This window comes from Panthera pardus, unplaced genomic scaffold (genome assembly GCF_024362965.1).
Source record: "Panthera pardus isolate Hobbes unplaced genomic scaffold, ASM2436296v1 HiC_scaffold_2, whole genome shotgun sequence".
Classification (NCBI taxonomy): domain Eukaryota; kingdom Metazoa; phylum Chordata; class Mammalia; order Carnivora; family Felidae; genus Panthera; species Panthera pardus.
Window position 1 is genome coordinate 81,040,540 of NW_026526765.1, and position 23,318 is coordinate 81,063,857.

Here is a 23,318-nt window from a genome sequence, read left to right on the forward strand (position 1 = left end):
CAGGAGACTATAGATGCTGGAGAGGATGTGGAGAAACAGGAACCCTCTTGCACTGTTGGTGGGAATGCAAATTGGTGCAGCCGCTCTGGAAAGCAGTGTGGAGGTTCCTCAGAAAATTAAAAATAGACCTACCCTATGACCCAGCAATAGCACTGCTAGGAATTTATCCAAGGGATACAGGAGTACTGATGCATAGGGGCACCTGTACCCCAATGTTTATAGCGGCACTCTCAACAATAGCCAAATTATGGAAAGAGCCTAAATGTCCATCAACTGATGAATGGATAAAGAAATTGTGGTTTATATACACAATGGAATACTACGTGGCAATGAGAAAGAATGAAATATGGCCTTTTGTAGCAACATGGATGGAACTGGAGAGTGTGATGCTAAGTGAAATAAGCCATACAGAGAAAGACAGATACCATATGGTTTCACTCTTATGTGGATCCTGAGAAACATAACAGAAACCCATGGGCGAGGGGAAGGGAAAAAAAAAAAAAAGAGGTTAGAGTGGGAGAGAGCCAAAGCATAAGAGACTGTTAAAAACTGAGAACAAACTGAGGGTTGATGGGGGGTGGGAGGGAGGGCAGGGTGGGTGATGGGTATTGAGGAGGGAACCTTTTGGGATGAGCACTGGGTGTTGTATGGAAACCAATTTGACAGTAAATTTCATATATTAAAAAAATAAAAAACAAAAAAAAACAAAAAAAAACAAAAAACAAAAGGAGACTCATTCTGGCCCAAGAGAGCTGATTGTTGAATTTTCAAGAATTTCTCAAATAATTTGTGAAACACTGCCATTATTAAAAACTAAATCATAGAAATTTACAACTAAATTCATGAAAAATAAACATAATAAATTCTCAAACATATATTACAATAAATCAAAAAAATTCAAAAATCATCATTTTCTTAATTATTTTACTACATTTATTGTTATCCCTGCTCTTGGGGTTATTTACATCTACTGTATCTGAATGGAGAAAATACTGTGTAATGGGGTGCTGCTGCACTTTTCTCCCCAATTGCGTATGTCGTATGTCGTTGACACCATGCTTAAGTATTTATACCATGGAAATTGACAAAAGCTACCAGTCAGGGCTTGATTGATTGTTTTGTTAATTTTCTAGATTTAAGAAAGTGATGAGAATGTTAATGAATAATGAAAGTGAGAAAATGTGAAGAATGTAGATTAAATCAAAAAGGTGTCATCTTTATGAGTAACTAAAAACAAACAAAAAAACCCAAAAAGCTTCAGGAAATGTTCTTACAGTATTCAAAAATTATTAGCTACTTCAGCATCCATTCATGCCATAGATGAACTGAAATTCTGACGCAGGTCTTCGCTGAGTCATCCTTGTTTTATCTGTTAACTCACATGAAAATACAAGTGATGTTCATGTCAAGACTATGTTCTTTCATCAGTTGCAACCATAGGTTGGCTAAGAATACTAAGAATACTAGAATACTAAAAATCAATAAGAGCAGTCCATAAGAATCAACTGACTAATATGAAATTTACAATAAAGAATATTTATACTTTGTTATTTGTAACAAATCTTTTATATATACCAGAAGACTTTATAATAAATGTATGTACATAATCATGAATTTATTTCCTTGGCAGCACACCATAGGGTAGATGGGCATTTACTTAGCAAGGGAAAAAGAAAACTTATATACCCTAATCAGTACTTAAAAAAAGAAAAAGAAAGGGGATGGAAGGAAGGAAGGGAAGCAGGACTGGAGGGAAGACATAAAACATAAATGGAAACAATACATACAATTGATTCTTACATTATATGACTCTTTAACATTCTTAGTATATTTCCATATAGACTTAGTCCATCTCTACCCTCGCACCCCCCCCACCCCTGTCACACACACACACACATTCTCACCAGTGAACGGGCCCTCAATCCAGCTGTGCCTCAGGTTTCTGCTCTACCTTTTTTCTCCATTTCTTCTGTCTTCCCTTACCACCAACCCAAAGACAATGTTCCTTTACCTAGTGGGAAAAAAGACTGAGGAATCTGCTGAGTTGTCAGATTTCCACTCACACTTTCTCCTCTCCTATCACCCACTTGCCTGACCACTCTCAGAGCCTTTCATTTCTCCTCAGCCACTTCTAATCTTCTCAAAATCAAAATATTTATAAATATAACCATTAAATGGCAGTAACTTCAGTACCAACCCATGTGTACATCCCTTCTCCGAATTCCCAATTTTCATGTCTCACCAAGTCTCCCTTAGCCTTCCTCATGTCAGTCCTGGACCATTCCAGGATCTATTTCCCACTATAACACCTGGTACTTCTTCCTAACTCACAGACTCAGTGCAAAAAGAGAGAGAAAAATGGAAAATATTTGATCCAGGCGTATAACATTTATTCACATTCTTGGCCAACCCAAGACAGGACTGCAACCAGGTACCATTTGTTTGCTTCTTTGTTTGTTTTGTCTATTTCCTCTACACACCCTCCTTCTGCTTTCTGGTTGATCATGTTCTTCATTAAAACTACTTCCAGACTGTGGGAGACCATGTCTGTCTGTTCTCTTCTGTGCCCCCAATGCACAGAACAAAACAGAACTCGGTGAGTCAACCATCTTCCTGATCTTATCTTGTAATGCTTCCTCCAGCAAATCTTACTCCTCATGGGTTCTACTGTTTTAGATTCTGCTAGATGATGGGCTAGCCAGATCAGTTGTCCAGACTGGAGCCAAAATGAGGTTGTACCCTGAATATAGCTTCATTTTAATCCATAGGAAAGAGTACTTCAGCTCTTTCCTTTTTATGGCAGTTGACACTCTATACCTTATATTATATTTATATACGACTATGTCTCATCTCCCACACATCTCTGTGAGCAAAGGACTGATATATTTACTTTTTCTATATTCTACATAGCTTGTACACAAATGTACTCAATACATTTTATCACTTGAGTAAATTATACATACATCTATCTATCTGTCTACCTACGAATCAATTGGTAGATAAGAGTTTAATAAGGACAAATTAATAGAAGAAAAGTAGCATTAGAAAGGAGGCTACCTACTGCCACCACAGGTAAGGTTAGCCCTACCTACACCAGCCTCCCCAGGTAGGGAGAGAGGATGGCACACAGCAGAAGGTGCTAATGCAAAGGGTCTCCCAAGTACCTAGACTGTAAAGAATAAGCATGGTCCACATCCTCTCTGCTGTTTAGCTCTGAACATGTTGTGGGGATTTCATTAGCATTTTAAAAAAATTACAGTATATTCACCACAGTGGAATCTCATGATTTAATTTTTTTCTTTTTAAGTCTAAAGGTAAGTCCACATCACACTTTAGCTGGGTCCTAGACTTTTGCCAGTTTGAGCACACCTGGCAAGCAAAACAGCTGGCTTGAACAACTGAAGGTCACAAAATGCAAAATTATGAATGCTACTAAATCTAAGCATTAATCATATAATCAGGGTAATTAACCTAACTTTCAACACACAGACTGTGGCATGAAATAAAAACAACTGCCATTTATTCTACATTCTCCTCACTAAGGGCAGCATTATCTACTTAAAGTAGTGCTGACAATCATTTTCATGAAATACACATTTATCAATCTTTCATAGGAAATCTCTTGTGATTAACTGCAGCATCTACTTCTGCTTACATATCAGATGTCAGTGCTTACGGCACATTCATATGATAAATATAAACCATAAATCGTCAAATGTGCTGTCACCAGTGTTCTCATAACAGTAACCCTATGGGAGAGAAGGCCGCTGTGGCAGAACTGTAATTTACAGTCCTTACCCAAGACAGAAACATAAGATTCTTGATTTTTCATTTCCTGTATAATTACCGCCCATCCCCCTTAATCATATTATAATAGATCCTTAAACATAATGTGAGTAAAGACCTCTGGTCCTGAGAGCAAATGAAATGATGGTGAGGGTGGCATAGAGATGCAGTTATTAAAAACAGGTTAAACAAGGATCCTCTTAGCATTTCAGATCGGCAAAAGAAGCAGTCAAAGGCTGTTGCTGACAGACACAGATTGTATGATAAAAAAACAATAAAAGGCATTGAAATAAAATTCACTGTAAGTCTTCCCTGGATCAATCTGTGCTTACCAATCCATGACTGACTCTTTTCATGGTCTCCCATCTCTTTGGTTAGTCATAAGTCTTTCCAGGATACAGACTGGATATGGGTGGCTGCAAAGGTGTGGCAAGATCCTTTTTAAGTTCTAGTTGTCATGGTTAGGCCAGTTTTTGTCTTGAGATTTTATTTGGTTTTTGCTTGTTTGTTTGTTTTTCCACTGGTATTATATTTCAAGAGCTGCAGTTTGTTTCTTTTGTGCAATTTTTGCCCTGGGAAAATTAAGAGTAAAGATTATATATGGAACCAATTGGAGACTTCCTTGATCAAAATCTGTTCTTTAGATGAATGGTTATTATTGCTGTCATGCCCTAAATCCACCTGCTTGAGTAAAGAAAACATTTAAAATAATCAGCTTATATTATGTTTACAGGATATGACATTTTGATTTGTATTTTTTATGCATCTATTTCTGTAAACACCATGGCTTGCACACAAAGGCTCAGAAAGTAAAAAATGCTAACATAACACAACCAAGAAAAGTGAGAAAGCCAACTGCTGGTGTATTGGGCTGAAAATTTTTGAACTCAGCTCTCAGCTGAAGTTCTCTTTATGAACAATGCTTTTGCTGGCAGTTTCATGCTTCTCGTGTGTAGCCAGCTCCCTGCTGCCATGATGTTGTGAGTGTGGCATCCGTGGCACCCCGACCTGCTGTCTGAGTGGTGTAACAGAAGGATGGTTTAGGACATCAGGCCTCTAGAGCCAGTGAGTATGCTTTTGGGAGTATGTCTTTTGGGAGTTTTCTAAGAGGTTTTTCCAAATTCAAAACATCCATGGTCAAATTAGGACAGCCTTCTCAAACTCAGAGAATATCCTTCTGGGAGATTTGCCAGATCAAATCCTATCATCCAAATTATAAAGCTGGAGCAACCTTAGAAATTATCTAGTCCAAGCCCTTCCTTTACAGATGAGATAATCACGACCCGTGGAAGTTAAGTGGCTTGCTGCTGATCACACAGATAGGGCAAAACCAGACAAGATTCCAGGTCTTTCTGGTCCAAGAACAGTTAAACGAAATGTTCTGTTATAAATTGAAAATAATATGTCTTAATTTTGGAACTTAATAGTTTTTTCAAACCATTCGAAGGAGGGGGTGTGAACATAATCTAATGAAATCAACAAAAAACAATTCAAGATACAGTAGAAGATTTTTCACAAGGCAGTACACAAAAAATTTCCAAATGAACTGCATAAACAGTTTTACAACACACATATTATTTTACTAGTAAAAGTATAAAATATATTGTAAGACTTACAGTATTCAAATAATTTTTATAGGTAGAGGAATTTTAACAAGTTTAAGGCCTTTGCTTTGGCAACTAAACCCAGTGACATGCAGTTTAAAAATATCACAGAAACTAGGTTTGAGGGGATTGTGCCCCCCAGGGGGGCCTTTGAAAAGAAGGTGTCTGAGAAATTCCAGTCAATTCATCAAGTAGCATAACGAGATGGTGAATAATAAACTTATTTATCTAGTCCATCATTATGTTTAATTTTTGGACTTTGAAAAAGAGACACAACCAAGATCAGAGAGTGGTTTAAAATATTTTATTTCTTCAATGCCAACATGTTTAATTATTTCTCCTAATTGGAGCTCAAATTCAGAGAGTTATTTGAAGTTTATTCATCATCCAAATTACGTATAACTATTTTTTTTTCTTCAGAAGTTTGTACCATTTTCAAGACATCCACACATTTCTCTAAATTAGGTGAAAGAGACAGAATACTAAAGAAATGAATGTGATTATAGGCAATGAAATCACAGGCTGGAGAGAGATCAAGTGAAATCAATAGAAAATAAATTTCCTGACCTGTGTTCCTTTGAAGGCTGAAGTAGGAAAAGAGTCACTACAGATACATTTCTGTCAGTCCATTTTTAACAATTCTGGTGCTGCCCAGGCATCATATCATCTCATGAGTTAGTCCTAAGACCATAATGACATAGGCTATTAGGCTTCAGGGGTAAGTTCAAACAGCAACGTGTTAATATTTAGTCACACGGTTGCCCTAATTAAATGGATGCCTTCTTGGAGCTTCAGTGAGTGATTCCACAAGTTGGAAAGACAACCTTGAGAATGTGTAAGCAATATGTCAGTAATCAGTAACTGGAGGCTAGGGCTTAATTCTGGAAAGCTCCAATGACCAACATGATACAAAATATATTTAATAATATTTACTTTCCCTGTATGTTAAAAGATCAAAAACTCCCCCTTCGAGTTGATAAATAGCTGTGGTTCCATACCCCCTCACACATCCTTCAGTGATTTCTCTCGCACTGGACTCTCTGCATCCAGAGGGATTGTGCCTGGCACAAGGCCCAGTTGCAGCTCTAGGTCATAGAGTGTCAGATACTTTGAATGTTACTGCTGGTAGAAGTTTCTGAAGCCATACAGAGGCCACAGGGGACTTAGGTTTGAACAAGAAAAGTCCTAAGAGGGTCTTACCCAGGTTGAGGGGAAGGTGGCAGAGAAGAGTTGAGGAGAAAGAGGGTTTAACCTGACTATGTGTCACGGAAAGCTGCCTAGGGGCAGGTATGGGGCATCTAAGAGGCAGGCAGGAATGTAGGAGAGTAGACCGGGCCCCTCATTGACTGTGGGAAGTGACACAGCATGCCCAAGGCAAGAGCCACTGAGATTTCCTTCTATACACACCTCTCCCAGTCCTTAATAATCCCACGAGTTTTTATGAAAATTTATGTGAAAAAAGGTCTGACAAAACATGAAAGGGAAAATTTGTCTTCTTTTTTAAAATTTATATTCTTAACTTGGCCATGACCATATTTCCCATTATTTCCCTTCAAGCTGAATTTGTTATGAAGGTATGGAACCAACCAAACATACTACTTATTTAAAACTGTACAGCCTCTCATGTGTGATGGGCAGGGACCATCCATTGCTCTGGGAAACAGGCCACCATTATCCCTTCCTACTAGTTCCTATCATTCATTTTTTTTTTTAATGTTTATTCATTTTTTTGAGAGAGAGAAGGCGTGCACGAGTGGGGGAAGGACAGAGAGAGAGGGAGATACAGAATGTGAAGCAGGCTCCAGGCTCTGAGCTGTCAGCACAGAGCCTGAAGCAGGGCTTGAACTCAGGAACCCCAAGATCATGATGTAAGCCGAAGTTGGATGCTTAACCAACTGAGCCACCTAGGCTCCCCCTATCATTCTTTTTATAAGGAAACATCACTCATCTCTTCTGTAACCAAGAGTGGGTACACACATGTTGTAAGACTTTTTAAATTTAGATATAATGTTGGTTCTTGTCCATAATCCCTATCCACAATACTAAAAAATGAAAATAGGGGCGCCTGGGTGGCGCAGTCGGTTGAGCGTCCGACTTCAGCCAGGTCACGATCTCTCGGTCAGTGAGTTCGAGCCCCGCGTCGGGCTCTGGGCTGATGGCTCGGAGCCTGGAGCCTCTTTCCGATTCTGTGTCTCCCTCTCTCACTGCCCCTCCCCCGTTCATGCTCTGTCTCTCTCTGTCCCAAAAATAAATAAAAAAACGTTGAAAAAAAAAAAATTAAAAAAAAAAATGAAAATAAAATTTAAAAATTCCTTAACTCATCGGCAGCAAAATCTGAACTACGGAGAAGAGATCAATCTCCCATGCAGAAGAATACTAAATAATTCAGATGCTCCACCCTCTAGGACAGGGAACATAATCCCCACTCCTTAAGTACAGGTCATGCATAGTGACTTCCCTTCCAAAAACACAGAATGAAAAGGGAAGAAAAATGTGTAGCTTTATAGTGGGGAAATAAGACAAAAAATACCACAGCCAGGTAATCAAGGTCAACATTAACAGTGATAAGTCATGCTAATAGTATGTACCCTTCAGATGTGATGAGAATGGCACTCTCCCTCTGTGGTCAAACCCATAACCCCAGTCTAATCTTAAACCATCAGACAAATCCCAACTGAAACATAGTCTATAAAATATCCGACATAACAACAAAATGTAATGGAGTGGCCTAGATGGAATCAAGGAACAGAAAAAGGATATTAGGTAAAAATTAAGAAAACATGAATCAAGTATGAACTTTAGTTAATAATAATGTATCAGTCTTGGCTCATTAATTATGGCAAATATGCCACAGTAAGGTAAGATGATAACAATATTTAAAACATAGGGGAACTGTGTACTATCTTTGCAATCTTTCTGTAAATCTAAAACTGTTCCAAAATATAAAAATGTATTAAAAAAAAATAAACTGCCCTGGATTAACATGAGGCTATGTATGCTGTTTACTTATCACATAGTGATCAACAGGTTTTGCTATGAAAATACCAATGTATTTAATAACATGGCCCTGCCTCAAATATTCCCAGTGTAATGCAATATATGGTTTATATACGTATTTCTAAAATCCAAAAAAAGGTATTAATTCGGGAAACATCTGGCCCAAAGGTTTCAGATAAGAGACCATATACCTGAAATACTGTTAGTGCTAATAATGTAATTAGTAACGCATTTCAGTTGTATGGCAGCTTTAGTAGACATTTTCAGTTTAGCCTGAAACTCTAGCCAAGATTGATAACAGTGATAGGAATTTTTGGTTTACTATGTTTCATACAATTATGTTTATATAATAATCTAATTGGACCCTTAAAATCTGTAAGAAGGAATTCTTACACATATTTTTGAAGGAGGTTAAGTGAGGTTCAGAAAGGTCAAGTTGTTTGCAAGCAATGTGACTGAGAGTCAGATATAAAGGACCCTCCCCTGACGTTTTCAGGACCCAACATAAGAGTACAAATGATAGTTCCCCAGCCCAGTGATCTACCCTGTCTTTCTTCCCACCCTACATCTATCCCCTTCAGGCCGCATTCTGTGAAAATTTGGACCATCCTGCCAGCTTATCTCTGGCCCCAGTGTGTTCCCAGTAGCCTGGGCAAGGAATCCAGAATTCTGAGAGCACAGGGACAGTGGTTTCAGGTTGGCATGTGTTCTTGGCCACTCAGAATTCTCTCTCTATGAGGAGGGCTGTGTCTATCAGAGGGTCAGCGTGAAGCCTCAAAAATGGGAATCTAGGGCCTCACCTCAAACTCCAGATATAAAGGTTATAAGGCTGGTATTCAAATTCATGTTTACCTGACTCAAATGTTCATGTTCTTGCTACTATAATGTGTCATCAAGGAAAAAACATGCCTAAAGACCACAATATCAACCTGAAAACTGATTTTTGAAATACATTGTATTGGTAAAATAAGGAATATCAAAAAAAGAATATCTTAAGGTCTAATATTCATATAGAATACTGGCAAGAGAGACTAGTTACAAAGCACTCTAACTCAAATTTCTAAAAAAAAAAAAAAAAAAATGAAAATCTTAGATCCCTAAATCACAGAACTTTGAGTTTTAAATACATTCATCGAGGACCTTCTGTGTACCTGGCAGCCTGTTTGGGGACTGGCTCCTGTCTAAGGGGCACAGATTCTAATGAGGCAAATTATTTCTCCCCACCAATGGGAAAGGGGGAAAGACTGCACAAATTCCTCTGAAATTCAGAAGTCACTTCTCTATTTACAAAACATTCTTTAATAACAAAAATAGCTGATTTCTTACACTGTCTGCATTTGTCAGTTTCTCTGCTGAGTGCACGTTGCTTGGATGGTGAATAGATATAAAAACTAGAGACATGGAAAACTTTGGCAATTTACATTGTACTGTCCTTTCCTGGTCTTCACAGGGAGCATATTTTACCTCTCTTTACCTCCTTGGGTTGACTCTGTACATATGACTACTAGATGTGTCGGCAATGTAGATTCTGTCTCCCAATCAGATAGTTCCTTGAAAGCAGGGGCTGTCGGTTAGACCTCACTTCCTGGGAGTCCCCACAAGCCTGGGTGCCTTACTCCCTGCCCCAAAATGCTTCATCTCCTGGTGGAGACCGAGTGCCAGCTGGAACACCAGCAAGGCTGGGAAAGTGCCATCAGCACAGGCACTCGCTGAGGTCACCATCTGCTTGGGATCTCAGCTTTAAATGGTTGAGTCCACATTCCTGCAGAGACTCTCCCCAGGCCTTCTCTAGGCTGTCTGTTCATCTTTCTGCTCTTTTTATTTCCTGAGTGAACAAACTTTTGCCAGCAAAGGCAAACCACATTTACAATCATTGTGTTAAATTGAGAAGGTATATCTGCCCCTAGTGACAGAATTGTTGACATCTTACCTCTATTATTTTGGATGGCATGCTTACAAGTAGCCTTTTCTCAGCCTTACACATAAACAAAGCCCTAGAACAAGTTAAAAGGCTTTCCCTCCCTCCCGGGACTGTCAGGGGAGGAGCTCTGTGTTTCTTTCCCCAGCTGTCCCTACACTCCATAAAAGGTCACCAGCACACTAAAAGAGACTGCTTGTCATGGAAATTCTCAGAAAAGGAGAATGTTATCTGGGACCATCAAGAGCTTGAGGGCAGAGGATGGGAGCTTCCTCACTCTTTACAGATTTTAGATCTTACCTTTTATCAAAGTGGTTTTTTCCCCAACAATGATCAATTAAGTCTTAAACCTCAGTGAAGGAGGTATTTATCCTGTTTGTAGATGTGGCATTAAACTCAGTGCCCTGAACAAAGAATGAAAATACCTTTGGTTGAATCCACCCAAATGTTTCCTGGACGCTGATCATAGGATTCCACACAAACTTTACACATGCTGTTCCCTCTCCCCTGGATTCTGCAGGCACCTCCCTCCCCCAACTCCCATGAAACACAGCACAACTGACTCTTTCTGATTCATTACCATTTCCTGAAAGGTCATCCTTGTTGAGCTATCTAACTAGGCTCTCTACCACTACCACCCCTCCCCACTATTCTTTAAGAACATAGTTTCTTATATACTATATATATATATATATATATATATATATATATGTTTATATATATGTTTGAGAGAGAGACAGAGAGCATGCAAGCAGGGGAGAGGGGCAGAGGGAAAGAGAGAATCCCAAGTAGGCTCCATGCTCAGTGAGGAGCCCAATGCTAGGCTCAATCCCACAACTCTGGTATCATGACCTGAAGGGAAATCAAGAGTCAGATGCTCAATGGATTGAGCCATCTAGGTGCCCCCCATATTTTATATTTTACTCATTTACTAGCATATCCAGGTTAAAGGAACCTGGATCAGTATGTCATGAACCCAAAGTGATTTATCCTCTCCCACTTCTGGGAGATTTAGCCTTCAAATCTGCTCAACTTCCTATGTTCTTCACTGTTGGGAAGATAATGAAAATATCCCACCAGTCCCATAACTGTCCTAGTCACTTCCCAGTCATAAACAAATAGTCCCTTTTCTTGGGTGACTTTAATATCAAGACTCTAAACCTAAGCTAATCCACAATTTCTCCCCTCTGCCAGCTCATATCTCCTTCAGGCTTGACAGCTTGTCGAGGAAGCCAGCCTTTGTCAGCTTTCTCACTTTACCTCTTCCCATCCTGGGCCCTTTCAAGGTGGGGCAGGGGATGGAGGAGGATAGGGGAAGACAGATCTAACTTGTCAGATTTGGCTGTAATCTGGAGTTGATACCTCTGCACTTGGCAAACACCCAAGCTTCCCAATCCTGCTCTTTGTGAAGTTTTCAGAGGTTCCCATCATAGCAGATGTCTTACCTACAATTGCCTTGCTAGGCAAGACTCTTTCTGGTTGGTCCCATAAGAATTTCCCCCTCATTCCCGTTCAGCTGCCCCATTCCAGAGGCCTATCTTTTTCCAGTCACCTCATCCCTCCTTATGGTCCTCTTTGTCAAGTTACCTTCAAGATGACCCTGTCTGGTCTTGTCTCAGTCAATTCTCACCCAGTCAACTTTAAAAGTACTGGCCAATCCCAATGGAGCCATTTTTTTTTCTCTCTGCTGCCCTACCATATCCCATTCCTACCCTTACTATGGCTTCTGCTTTGAAATGCCTCAGATATCAGTCCTTAAGTCCCAAAACTCCACAAAACACAAAACAGTGCTCTCTCAGACTGGTTCCCTAGAAGCCTCCTCCCAACTAGGTTTGAAGTCATCCCCTTCCTGAAGTGAGGACAACTACACAGCACAGTGACAACTCTTCTTAAAGAAATTCAAACAGCACTTGAATCTCTCAGCATACTAAGCCTTCTCTTCAATGCCCTGAAGGTGGATGATGGGTTCAGGCTGGCAAAACCAGTTCTGAGGTACCCTTTTTTCAAATCCTGGAGAGGTAGTCTAGCACTTCAGTTTAAAAAGCCAAAGAACCTGACACCTACTGCTTTGTTCTTTGGTGCCTCAGCCGAAACTGAGACAGAAATATCCTGTTACTCTTGTTTGTGGTCATTCTCCCCATTAAGCTATGAACTCCAGAAGGGCAGGGACCTTAGCTGTTTTATTCATCAGTGTATCTATCAGAGCAGCCTAGGAGAATTCCCTGTGTAGATTCCCAGCGGGTGCTTAATAAATGTTTCTTGAAATAATGAATATATAATAAAATAAAAGTGGTGATGACGCAGATACCACTTTAGTGAAAAATAAAAAAAAAAAAAACTGAAGAGACTTTCATATTAATCAATAAAATATCTGATCTTGAAATAAATTACCTTGTGATTCCCTGTCTTGAAAGAACCTCCTGAAAGACCGAAGTCTAAATCTTAGACCAACAGTTTTCATTTTAAGCCAAAAAATGCCTGAGGCACAGACAACAAATGCTTACACAAGAGTTAACAGATTGGATGCTGGCTGATGATGCTAATATCAATTCTTTGTCTAGACATGCAATGCCAGTTCTGCTGACACATTCTTCCAGAGCTTTTTTGCAGGATGTGAAACTGGCCCCTGGGTCAGTGATATTCAGAATTAAGCCTGAACTCTGCAGAGAAAACTCTTCCACGGGACTCCAACCCCCCATACTCTGCCCTTGATGAATTTTTACCAAGCTCTCTTCCACAAGGACAGGTGGAGAAATGGGGAGGCACCACTGTATTTTATTGAGATTGATGCCACATCCTTCTTGTCACTAGGTAAAAGGGTGGGAGGAGACAAAGAAGCTGAAAAAGCAAATTTCTCAAGATTCATTCCATGGGAATCCAACCAACTACATGGGGGTGAGGGTATACACAAGGGCTACTACCAAAATAGCCTAGCAAACACCCTCCCTACACAAACATTTCTTCAATCCATCAGTAAGGTAGTGGGTAGGAGGAGGTGGTTTAGAGTTCAGCCTCCAGCTCTGGGAAGAATGGGAAGCAGGGTTGTAGAGAGAGCTTGGCCTTACAAGTTTGTTCCTGCTTTGCACACTCAGCCTCCTCATAGCCAAGCCTTATTCCATAATCCCCTTCTATGCTCTTCAGCAGAGCTGATGTCAGAGAAAAGATCACAGATGCCAAGTGAGAACCAAAGAAACTGTCTCTCATAGCAATTGCATTTAAAAATAAATCTTTAAAAGAATGCTAATTTTGGTTATATTAAGATTTATCTAAGGAGGATCCCTCCTCACACAAATATAACAGTTTCAAAATTCTGCAATAGAAATTGAGACCTTAGGAAACATCTGTTCTGATGCCTCACATTTTACAAGTGAAGACACTTGTAAACTTCGTGAGAGGTTATGTGACATGACCAAGATCACACAGCTCTCACTGAAATCTGCTTCTTCCAACTGTAGTGTCTTGCTTTTTCCAATTCATTATGCTGCTTTCTGTGTATACGTAAGCCCGTCTTCACCTATCCCAGGTATGGAATTGCAGCTATACTTCTGAAATGGATCAGATGAATTAATTTAAATAGTCTCCAATTTTTATAACTGCACATCATGCTATTGCTCTAGCAAATATTAACATAAGACAGCGTCTCTACCTTCAAAAAGTTAACTTCTAAGTTACACAAGCTGCTTTGGCCTGAGCATTTAAACTAAAGTTTAATCCTAACTCTGCCCCTGACTCACCAGGACGCTTTGGACTAGTCACAAAATTGTCTCAGTTTCTTCATCTGCTCATTGGGAAGAATAATGCTGATCTGTCACTTGTTAACTTAAAGGAGCTGCCAGTCTTGTAGCTACTAAATAATTGTGTGTGTGGAGGGGGAAATCCTATAAAGATTCTAAGTATAAACTGAGACTATGTAACAAAGCCATCAAAGTACATAACTCAGATGCTTTCTAATAATCATGACATATAGAATTTTAGTTTACCAAAAAAGACAGGTGACTGCTACCAGTCAAGCACATTCCTGCAAAAAACCACCTCTTCGCCATATTGTTTCAACATATCAGAGATGTTAATCAAACCTGTAGAATTTAAGGAACAAAATTGAAATGGAAATTGGCCTCAAAGCTAGTGAGACTGGGTGTGTAGCATGTTACAAAGGTTTCATCTGCCAAATAAAGTCTTCTCATCAGCAGAGGGAAAAAGGAACTGCTTTCCCATGACCAAAGAGTCTCTATGTGGCTGGGAATCCTGTTCGCCACTATCAGTTTTTGTGGGAGCACCACAAAAAAAGAATTCCAGACAAAGGTAGGCAACAATAGTAAGAGGCAATCCGATGAATAAATTAAACCTAAATTGTGGTTTGTTTCTCACTGACAGTATTCTTTACTATATTACCTAATACTCATCTAACAATGGGATTTGTACAGATGGGATAAAAATAAATTCCGTTCCTTTATTTTCAAAAATGCCCACAAGATGATTTTCAAAGTCCTGATACTACTTATTGCCAATGGAATCCAGCACCATAATTGCTTTAATAATTACCGAAAGAATTATGTGCTTGGCAAAATTGGCAAAGAAAAAGAGATGGTATCTTATTTAATCAGTCCTTAATAGAACAACTAAAATGGCCTAATAACGAGGGTTTACCAAATTATTTGTAACAGGAGATGAAGTTTTCACAATGAATTTTTCTTTTGAGATAATGATATCATTAGACACTGTGTTTAATGCCACACAGACAATTAGGAATAAAACAAAAAATTACTCAGAAGAGAATGAATATTTTTTAAAGGAATAATAATGTTTGAATAACTATAAGCAGAGGTGTACATATGGGTTTGAGGGCTCATGGGATTCTTTCTACGTCCAGCTCTGCCTAACCACAGAACATGGACACTAAAGTTAGTCGGGTGCCATAGTGGAGATAGTTAGGGCTTACTAGCTAACTGTGTCCCCCCGCCCTACATTTCCCCGCCTAATTTGCAGTTAGGTGGGGGTCATGCAACTAGTTCAGACCAATGGACTCTGAGAGAAGGGAACCTGAGTCACTTCTAGGCTGGGGCAGTAAGAGCTGATGTGGCTTGCTTATCTCTTCTCTTCTCTCTTCCCCTGCATCAGCAGCAAAGAGGTACACGTTCCAGATGCTGTAGCCCCTACAGAGGAACGCTACTGACTCATATTGGACTTGACATAAGTAAGAATAAACCTTTGTTGTGTTAAGCTAATGAGATTTCAGGGGCTCATGTTGTAGCACTAGGATTAATTACTCTGACAAACATAAAGGCCCTATGTTAATATGTTCATGGTGGCCTGAAACTTAAATTTATACTATTGACACTAGGCTTTTTAAAATACTATTAGAGGGAAAATAATATATTTCCTTCTTTTTTCCTCTTTTCCTCACTCTTTCTGGCCCTGCACAGTCTAAGGCAGTGGTTCTCAAAGTGTGGTTCCCAAGACCATTAACATCAGCATCATCTGGGAGTTTCTTAGAAACGTCAATCCCCTGGCCCCACCCCAGGCCTGTTTACTTAGAAATTCTGGGAGTGTGGCCCAGCAATCTATATTTTAACATACCCTCCTAGTAATTCTGGTGAACACTCAAGTTTGAGAAACAATGAACTGTCTAAGGTAACCTTTCCTTGAGTCCACCTGAATGTGATCAAAACGCAGCTATTCTTCCCCTTTATAAAATATGCATTCGGGCAGATTTTGAACTTCCCAGGCCTTTTTATGCCCCTGTCTTTTTTTCAAATGTCAGCTTTTATATTGATTAGCTATAAACAGATTTACTATAGCAGATTAAAGATAACTGCAACATCTTTGTCACTACCTCCACTGAGAAGTGAAGTCTTCTTTCCTCACCCCCTTTGAATAGACGTTGGACCTGTGACTGCTCCCGACCAATAGAATGCAGGGGAAGTAAAGTCGTGCACCCTTTAGGCTAGCCTTTAAGAGGACTGGCAGCTTCCACTTCCTGCCTTGTGAAATCCAGCAGCCATGCTACAGGGAAGCCTAAGTAGCCATAAGGAGAAGCGTGGAAGGCCTTGAGGAGAATCAAGACTCCCCCCCCCACCAGAATGCCCCCACTGAGCTACCTGCTGATGGCCAATATTACCTGTCCACTACTATCTTGGCCATCTTGCATGCTCTGGCCCAGGTGAGTTCCAAGATAGCTGTATCCCCAAGTGACCTCATGTGAAGCAAAAGGACTCAGCTGAACCCAATCAGCCCAGAGAATGAGGAGATATAATATAATGATTGTTGTTCAAAGCCACCAAGTTTGGGGGAAGAGGAAAGTTAAGAAGCAATAAAGAATCAAAACATCACTTCCATTGTTTTTGAAAAGCACTAAGTCAAATTTCAATAAGGTCTGATTAACCAAAATTCTTCTGTCTCAGACAAACTGACTCCTTGGCTCCTTACAATGGTGTTTTCCTAATATTTCCCTCTCCTTAGGCTTAGCTACAATAATAGGCAGCTTCTCCATCCTCAACTCTGAAAGCTTGCAAGGATTTCTCTACTAACTATCCAAGAAGTTTCAAACGGAGATCTGAGTCTTTTGCCTCCCATATCCATTACTATCAAGGAGAAAGAAAAGGAAATAGAATCAGTAAGTTTATAGCCTCATCAGAGGATCTCAATATAGTTCGGGGAGGAGTCAGATTTTACTACCTAAATAAAAATTTTCCTTTCCACATTCACCCCCAAGTATAGTCATCAAATAAGATTAGAACCTGGTTACCAGAAAGCCTATAGCTGCAAAAATCCTAGTTTTGAATTTTTTATTGAAAGAGATACTTGCAAAATGAAAGAAAACTAATATTAAGTGTTCATATCCACTAAATTATGGCTAAAAACAGCTTCCTTCAATGGGCTGACTATTACAGATACATAACAGAATTTAGGAATGAATTATATAAGGCTAAGAGTCAAAAACTAAGCATTCAAAATGTAAGTACATTCCCAGAAGCTATAAATAGCAAAGGACCAAACTTGCAAAGAAATTGCACCCAAAAACATGATGCTGGGCAGTAAGCTCCTAGACAGTAAGTAACATATCTTAGCTCTCTATCCTCATGATCCAACACCATGTTTGGTATATGTGTTTATGAATAAATAAATGAATGAGAGTCACGCAAAGGAAGAAACAAAAGAGAACAAAGTGAAGAGGAAGGAGTGATAGGAAAAAGAATCAAATATAAATCCCTCTAGGAACAGATATCACTGAATTTTTCAAAGGTGCTTTCTCAACTTCAGCACTCTGATACATAAGCAATTGGGATATAAACCTTGGTCAGCACATGTAAAACACAGCAGCTAAACAGGCCCTGCAGCTTTGAGCTCCCAAGGCAAGTCAGACCTCAGCAGAGGAGCAAGGCTTTCAGCACCTTAAAAGGAACTAAAGGAAGGAAAGTTCTCACACTCCTTCCAGGCCAGTCCCTAACATCTTTAAGAGAAAGGATTTGGTAGTCATTTCATAATAAAACGGGTCACCTGGAATTAAGAGGAAATCAATTCTATATGTACAGAAGCCTCTCTCAACCTGGAACTTTTAATACTCAAAAATTTTTTTTTTTTTTAGTTTATTTATTTATTTTGAGAGAGACACAGTGTGAGCAGGGGAGGGGCAGAGAGAGAGGGAGAGAGAGAGAATTCCAAGCAGGCTTCGCAATGCCAGTGCAGAACCAGACTCAGGGCTTGAACTCACAAAACCGTGAGATCATGACCTGAGCCGAAACCAAGAGTTGGACGCTTAAGCACCTGAGCTACCCAGGCACCCCGATACACCAAAATTCTTGATGGTAACTTTCAAACATTAAAATTTCCACACTCCACACCACAAAAGGGACAGATTTTCACTTAGGACAATAGTCATATGCTAATAGTCATGGTTGTTGTTTATCAGCCATTAAAACAACTATTTATCTTTTTTATAAATTTCTTTTCATTATTTAATTTTATATAAGTTTATTATTTAAGTCATTGCTCATTTTCTTACTCTAATCCTCAAAGACCATCCTATCAAGTATATGTGTGTGTGTGTGTATATATATATTATATATATATATATAATATATATACATATTATATATATATATATATTTATATTTGCCATGTTTTACAATACATCAAATCAAAGAGTCAAATTTTGGACCTGTAAGAAAATGTTTCTTACAAGCTAATCCCAATCATTTTATAGATAGAAAAGTCTGAGATCTGCAGAGTTGAAGTAACTTAACCTTGTTAGAGTAAGTAGTTACCAAAGCGCTACTGCTGATGGATAAATTCATCCTTCAGCAATCATGAGGGAAATAGGCAGCTTGGCACTCTACCAGTCCCTGGGAGAACAAGGATGAAAATGGAGTCACTCTGTTATTCTCTTACATGTATTGCCTATATATCCATCCAATGATTTCCTAGCATATTCACTGAATTGTATTATTTTCATTTACAGCAATTTACCTTTAAGTCATTATAATACCTTTATTTGGACACAGGGGCAGATAACATAATGTCCTTTATGGAAACTCAGACACTGTCATGTTGACTGATATTTCAAAGAGTCTGACAAGTAAGTCAGTGGCACCAGTGCCAAATGTCAGGGTCTGTACTTAATCCAACTAGATCACACTATTAGAAATAGATATCCTTTTGAATGTCTGATTGGATTGGATTAGGTAATAACACAATAACTAGCAAGCAGCAAGAGACAATTAGTATGCACCTCATGAAGGTGTTTTGGATGTGCTTCATTTTGAAAGAGGAATGTGAGGTTGCCAAATCTCAGACGAGTCATGTTTATTCCTGTACCTGAGCTGCTGAATGATACAAAATTTTCTTGAGTAAATTTTTAAATCTTTTTCTGGCTGCAACTCTACCCCATCTCTGCTCACATCAGCGCATTAAAGGATATACAGTCAAAAGCTCGCTGTGGGCTTCAGAAGAAGAAAATAAATTCAACGACAAGTAAAAACAGGAAGTGCCATCCTAGTATAATTTAACATTCACAGTTTTCAAAGTCTGATAAGAAACTCAAATTCCCACACTCTGCTCAAAGGAAAATACTATCTCTTTGCTTAATCTGGCTTTTATTCTGTATCTGTAAAACATGGAGTAAACTGATCTGGCAATTTTATGCTCAATTTAGTCAATGTAGTGCACAATTCAAGTTTCAAAACATAATATGATATAGCCAGTTGGGTGTTTACATTTACCAAATTAACTAGATCATTGCTAAATCATTTCCCTTTGTTCTTTTTGGGTATTTTCCTAAGCATGGGAATGTATGCGATGTACCTATAGTCACAGAGGTGACAAACAGTTATTCAAGTTGTCAAAAGTTGAATGTACACCCCCCCCAAAAAAAAAATCAACATGTAAAGTAGCCTGATGCCCACATCAAATACTCCCCTACGCAGCCTCCTAACATGACTACACATAGTCCCTTGGCCCTGTCTCAATGTGGCCAAAACCACATGCACCTGGGTCATGGGGCTATAAGAGACAAAACTCATCTATTATAAGCCACTATCTCTATTAATAACTCGAATTCATCTTCACAAACTGTAGGGCTTCTCAGGAGGGCACAGAATAAATCAACAATACCAAAATCAGCAAGACTATACATAGCTATGGCGATATAAGCTTAACAAGATCAAATATTTTTAAGAGCATTTGATTAGGCTTTCTGGGGTGTGGGGTGGGTGGCTGCCATTGCTTCTTCAGGTAGATCAGCTAACTCTACCTACCTGGGAATGGGTAAAGAGCAGTACTCTTCCTATTCTGCATTAATCAAATCATGTTTTCTGGAGGAAAAGATGAACTTTATACTGGTAGTCACATAGAGACACTATTGTGATGCATCTATGTTATGTGAATGGAGAATGGGTCTAATTGAAGAATTCCAACCATTTCTATGCAGCAAGGGAGGTTCAGTTGCTAGATCTCCAAACTTTTCAAGAGAAGTCAGAAATTAAAACTTTTGTTATAAATTTTCCTGACTTATTTTAACATCAAGAGACCAAACAAAATAGGTCTATACTTAGTTTGGCCAATGACCACTGGTTCAGATGTCTTATATACACAGGGATTTTTATTTACTTTATTTTTTAATGAACCCACTATATACTTATTTGACCAATCCTTATTTATTTATGACGATCCCAACATTAGTTTGATTCTACACAATTTTCTTGAGTCAACTGGCTATAGTTCCACTATGTGCTAACTAAGGAAAATCCACCTATGAATAAGATAACATTTCTGACATCAAAAAGACACAGCGGAGAAAAGTCAGGAAGTAAGGTGTGTTGTAATAAAGGAGTGTATTCAATAAATGGGATGAATTTAGGGAGTTAATGATGGCAGATGAAGTGAAAAAGACCAGGTAGCAAAGGCCTTATATGCCATGGAGACGTGGATACCAGCAGCTACCATTTACTGAACACATAAAATGCACCAAACCCTGTGCTTGTATTGTGCTTATACTACCTAGGTTAACTCTCATACCAACCTCGATGAGGAAGGAACTATCATTATCTCCATTTCATAGACGAGGAAACTGAAACTTAGAAAGCTCAAGTAAACTGCCCAAGAACATGGCTGTATATGGCAGAGTCAGAATCTGGGCTCACAACCTGTATCTAATTCCAAAACCTATGTTTTCAACCACTATGATATTGCTAAGGAATTTGGATTTCAGCCTACAAGTAATGGAAAACAAGTGAAGAATCTTAGGCCCACATTATCCTATTCCGTTCTAACATTCCATGAGCTAAACAATGGAAAATATGATTACTGTTTTATATCTGGAGAAATCAAAAAAGGATAAGCAACTCAAAGCAAGGGAAACAACAGTCTCCCACCACACAGATAGCTCAATTTCTAGCCCACGACTAATTCTGGTTTTATATGGTTGGCAAATATTACCTTTTAAACACTTGGTATGCTTTCAGCAATCATACTTCTTCAAATTCAGAAATTCCAAGAGCACATTCCCAGTTAAATCTTCTTGTCAGCAGAACCTTAGCTATTTCTAGCCAAGTTCTTCCTAATTTGTGATGTAAATCTGAGAAATACAAAATAATTACTGGGACAAAGGACAGCAGTCATCAACCTCTGATCTCTGACAACTGTGTGTGTAGGACATACAAATCCCATCTGAGTGTCATAATGAAATAATAGTATACTAAGAATTTACATACTAGTAATTTAATAACATTCCTTGGGTTGACTTATAATTGCTGTGAAGCATTTAAGCACTCAACCTTCCAAGTTATGGCCATAATATTTTATTCATGTATGTGAAAGTTTGTCTCCATCAAGTTTCCCTGCAACAAAATTTAACAACACTTTTATTATACAGGTCAAGGCTAATAGTTAAAAAGAGATTACTTATTTATAACAGTGCTATAAAATGGTTGGGTCAAAGCTATGACCAAGATATTTCTTCACTCACAGAATAAAAAAGTTGCATAAATGGAAATATATTCTGGTCACTTTTGTTCCCCAAATATGTCACACAGCTAGAGAGTGTAATTCTAATGCTTTCCAGAATGAAAAAATACAGTAACTTTCTCCATAAAAGATAAATAACGACCACTTGTTCAGCACTTATAAATATGTCACAAAGATCCTTTGAGAAAGGAATACTACACCAACTTTTTCAGAGAAGCAAATTGAGGCTCAGAGAGGTAAAAGAACTTTTCGAAGATCAAAAAACTAGGAAGAAGTAATCCCTAGAAATTGAACCCAGAAAAATCCTAAGTCTATATGTTTGACTCCTTGGAAGTCTTACACATTGGAGAGAAAAATAAACGAAGAATGGAAGAAGTGATTGATACAAAGCAGCTCAAGGTTTATCTAGATTATATATAATCCTAGATTTCCTAGATTATATAATCTAGGAAAATGTTGGGAGGGGTGCCTGGGTGGCTCAGTCAGTTAAGTGTCCAACTCTTGATTTCAGTGTAGGTCATGATTTTACAGTCATGAGATCAAGCCCCATGTCAGGCTCTGTGCTGGGTGTGAAGCCTGCTTAAGATTCTCTCTCCTTCTCCCTCTGCCCCTCCCCACTCTCACATGCTCGGTCTCTCTCTCTGTCTCCCCCTCACCTCTCTCTCAAAAAAAGTATTGGGAGACAAGTGTAAGATGTTTATGAAAAGAGAACAAAATATAAAGATAAATTATAGAATGGGGAGATCTGCAAAATCTGTAACAAGCAGAAAACTAGAGATAGAAGGGAAATTCCTCAAACTGATAAATAACCTCTACGAAGTAACTACAGCTAACATCATACTTACTGAAAAGATAATGGATTTTTTGTCCCTTAAATCCAGAATAAGATGAGAATGCGCCCTCAAAATCGTCCAGGTCATCAAAAACTAGGAAAGTCTGAGAAACTTTCATAGCACAGAGAAGCCTAAAGAGACATGACAATTAAATGTAATATGGTATCCTGGGTGGTATACCGTAATAGAAATAGGACATTAGAAAAAACAACTAAGAATATCTGACTAAAGTATGGGCTTTAGTTAATAACAATGTATCAATGTTGGTTCATTAATTGTAACAGATACACCATACTAATGCAAGATGTTAATAACAAGGGAAATGGGGCAGGGAGGATGAGGGTCATATGGGAACTTTCCATACTATCTTCATAATTATTCTGTAAATCTAAAACTGTTCTAAAATTAAAAGTTTATTTAAAAAATACAAATATAAAATTGCTAGTTCTAAAAGATAAAGAACTATAAACTGAAAAGAAGAAAACAACTCAAAATAAGAATAAGCAAAGGCTATGAGCAGGAGAAAAATCCAAATGGCTATAAAATTTAAACAACCAACCAAAAAAACAAAAACAAAAATAAAAACAAAAACAAAAACAGAAAACAAAAAAAGCCCAACCTCATTGACCCCATCAGTGGGCAAAAGGTATAGAAATTAAAACATGATACTCTTTTTTAAACATCAGTTTAGCCTACATTTAAAAACGTAAAAACATCCTT

General features: G+C 38.5%; 1 long non-coding RNA gene across 2 annotated transcripts; it reads right to left on the bottom strand.

Moving 5' to 3' along the window:
* Positions 1 to 1,906: 1,906 nt before the first annotated feature.
* Positions 1,907 to 22,952, bottom strand: LOC109254709 (uncharacterized). Of its 2 annotated transcripts, none has more exons than XR_002074945.2 (5): positions 22,611 to 22,952; positions 21,238 to 21,376; positions 5,958 to 6,071; positions 4,119 to 4,202; positions 1,907 to 2,011 (listed from the first exon to the last, which is right to left on the bottom strand). It is a non-coding gene; the product is annotated as an uncharacterized LOC109254709 (long non-coding RNA). The 2 variants fall into 2 exon arrangements; XR_002074944.2 differs by lacking the exon at positions 1,907 to 2,011 and adding an exon at positions 2,369 to 2,561.
* Between the last annotated feature and the right edge of the window lie 366 nt (positions 22,953 to 23,318).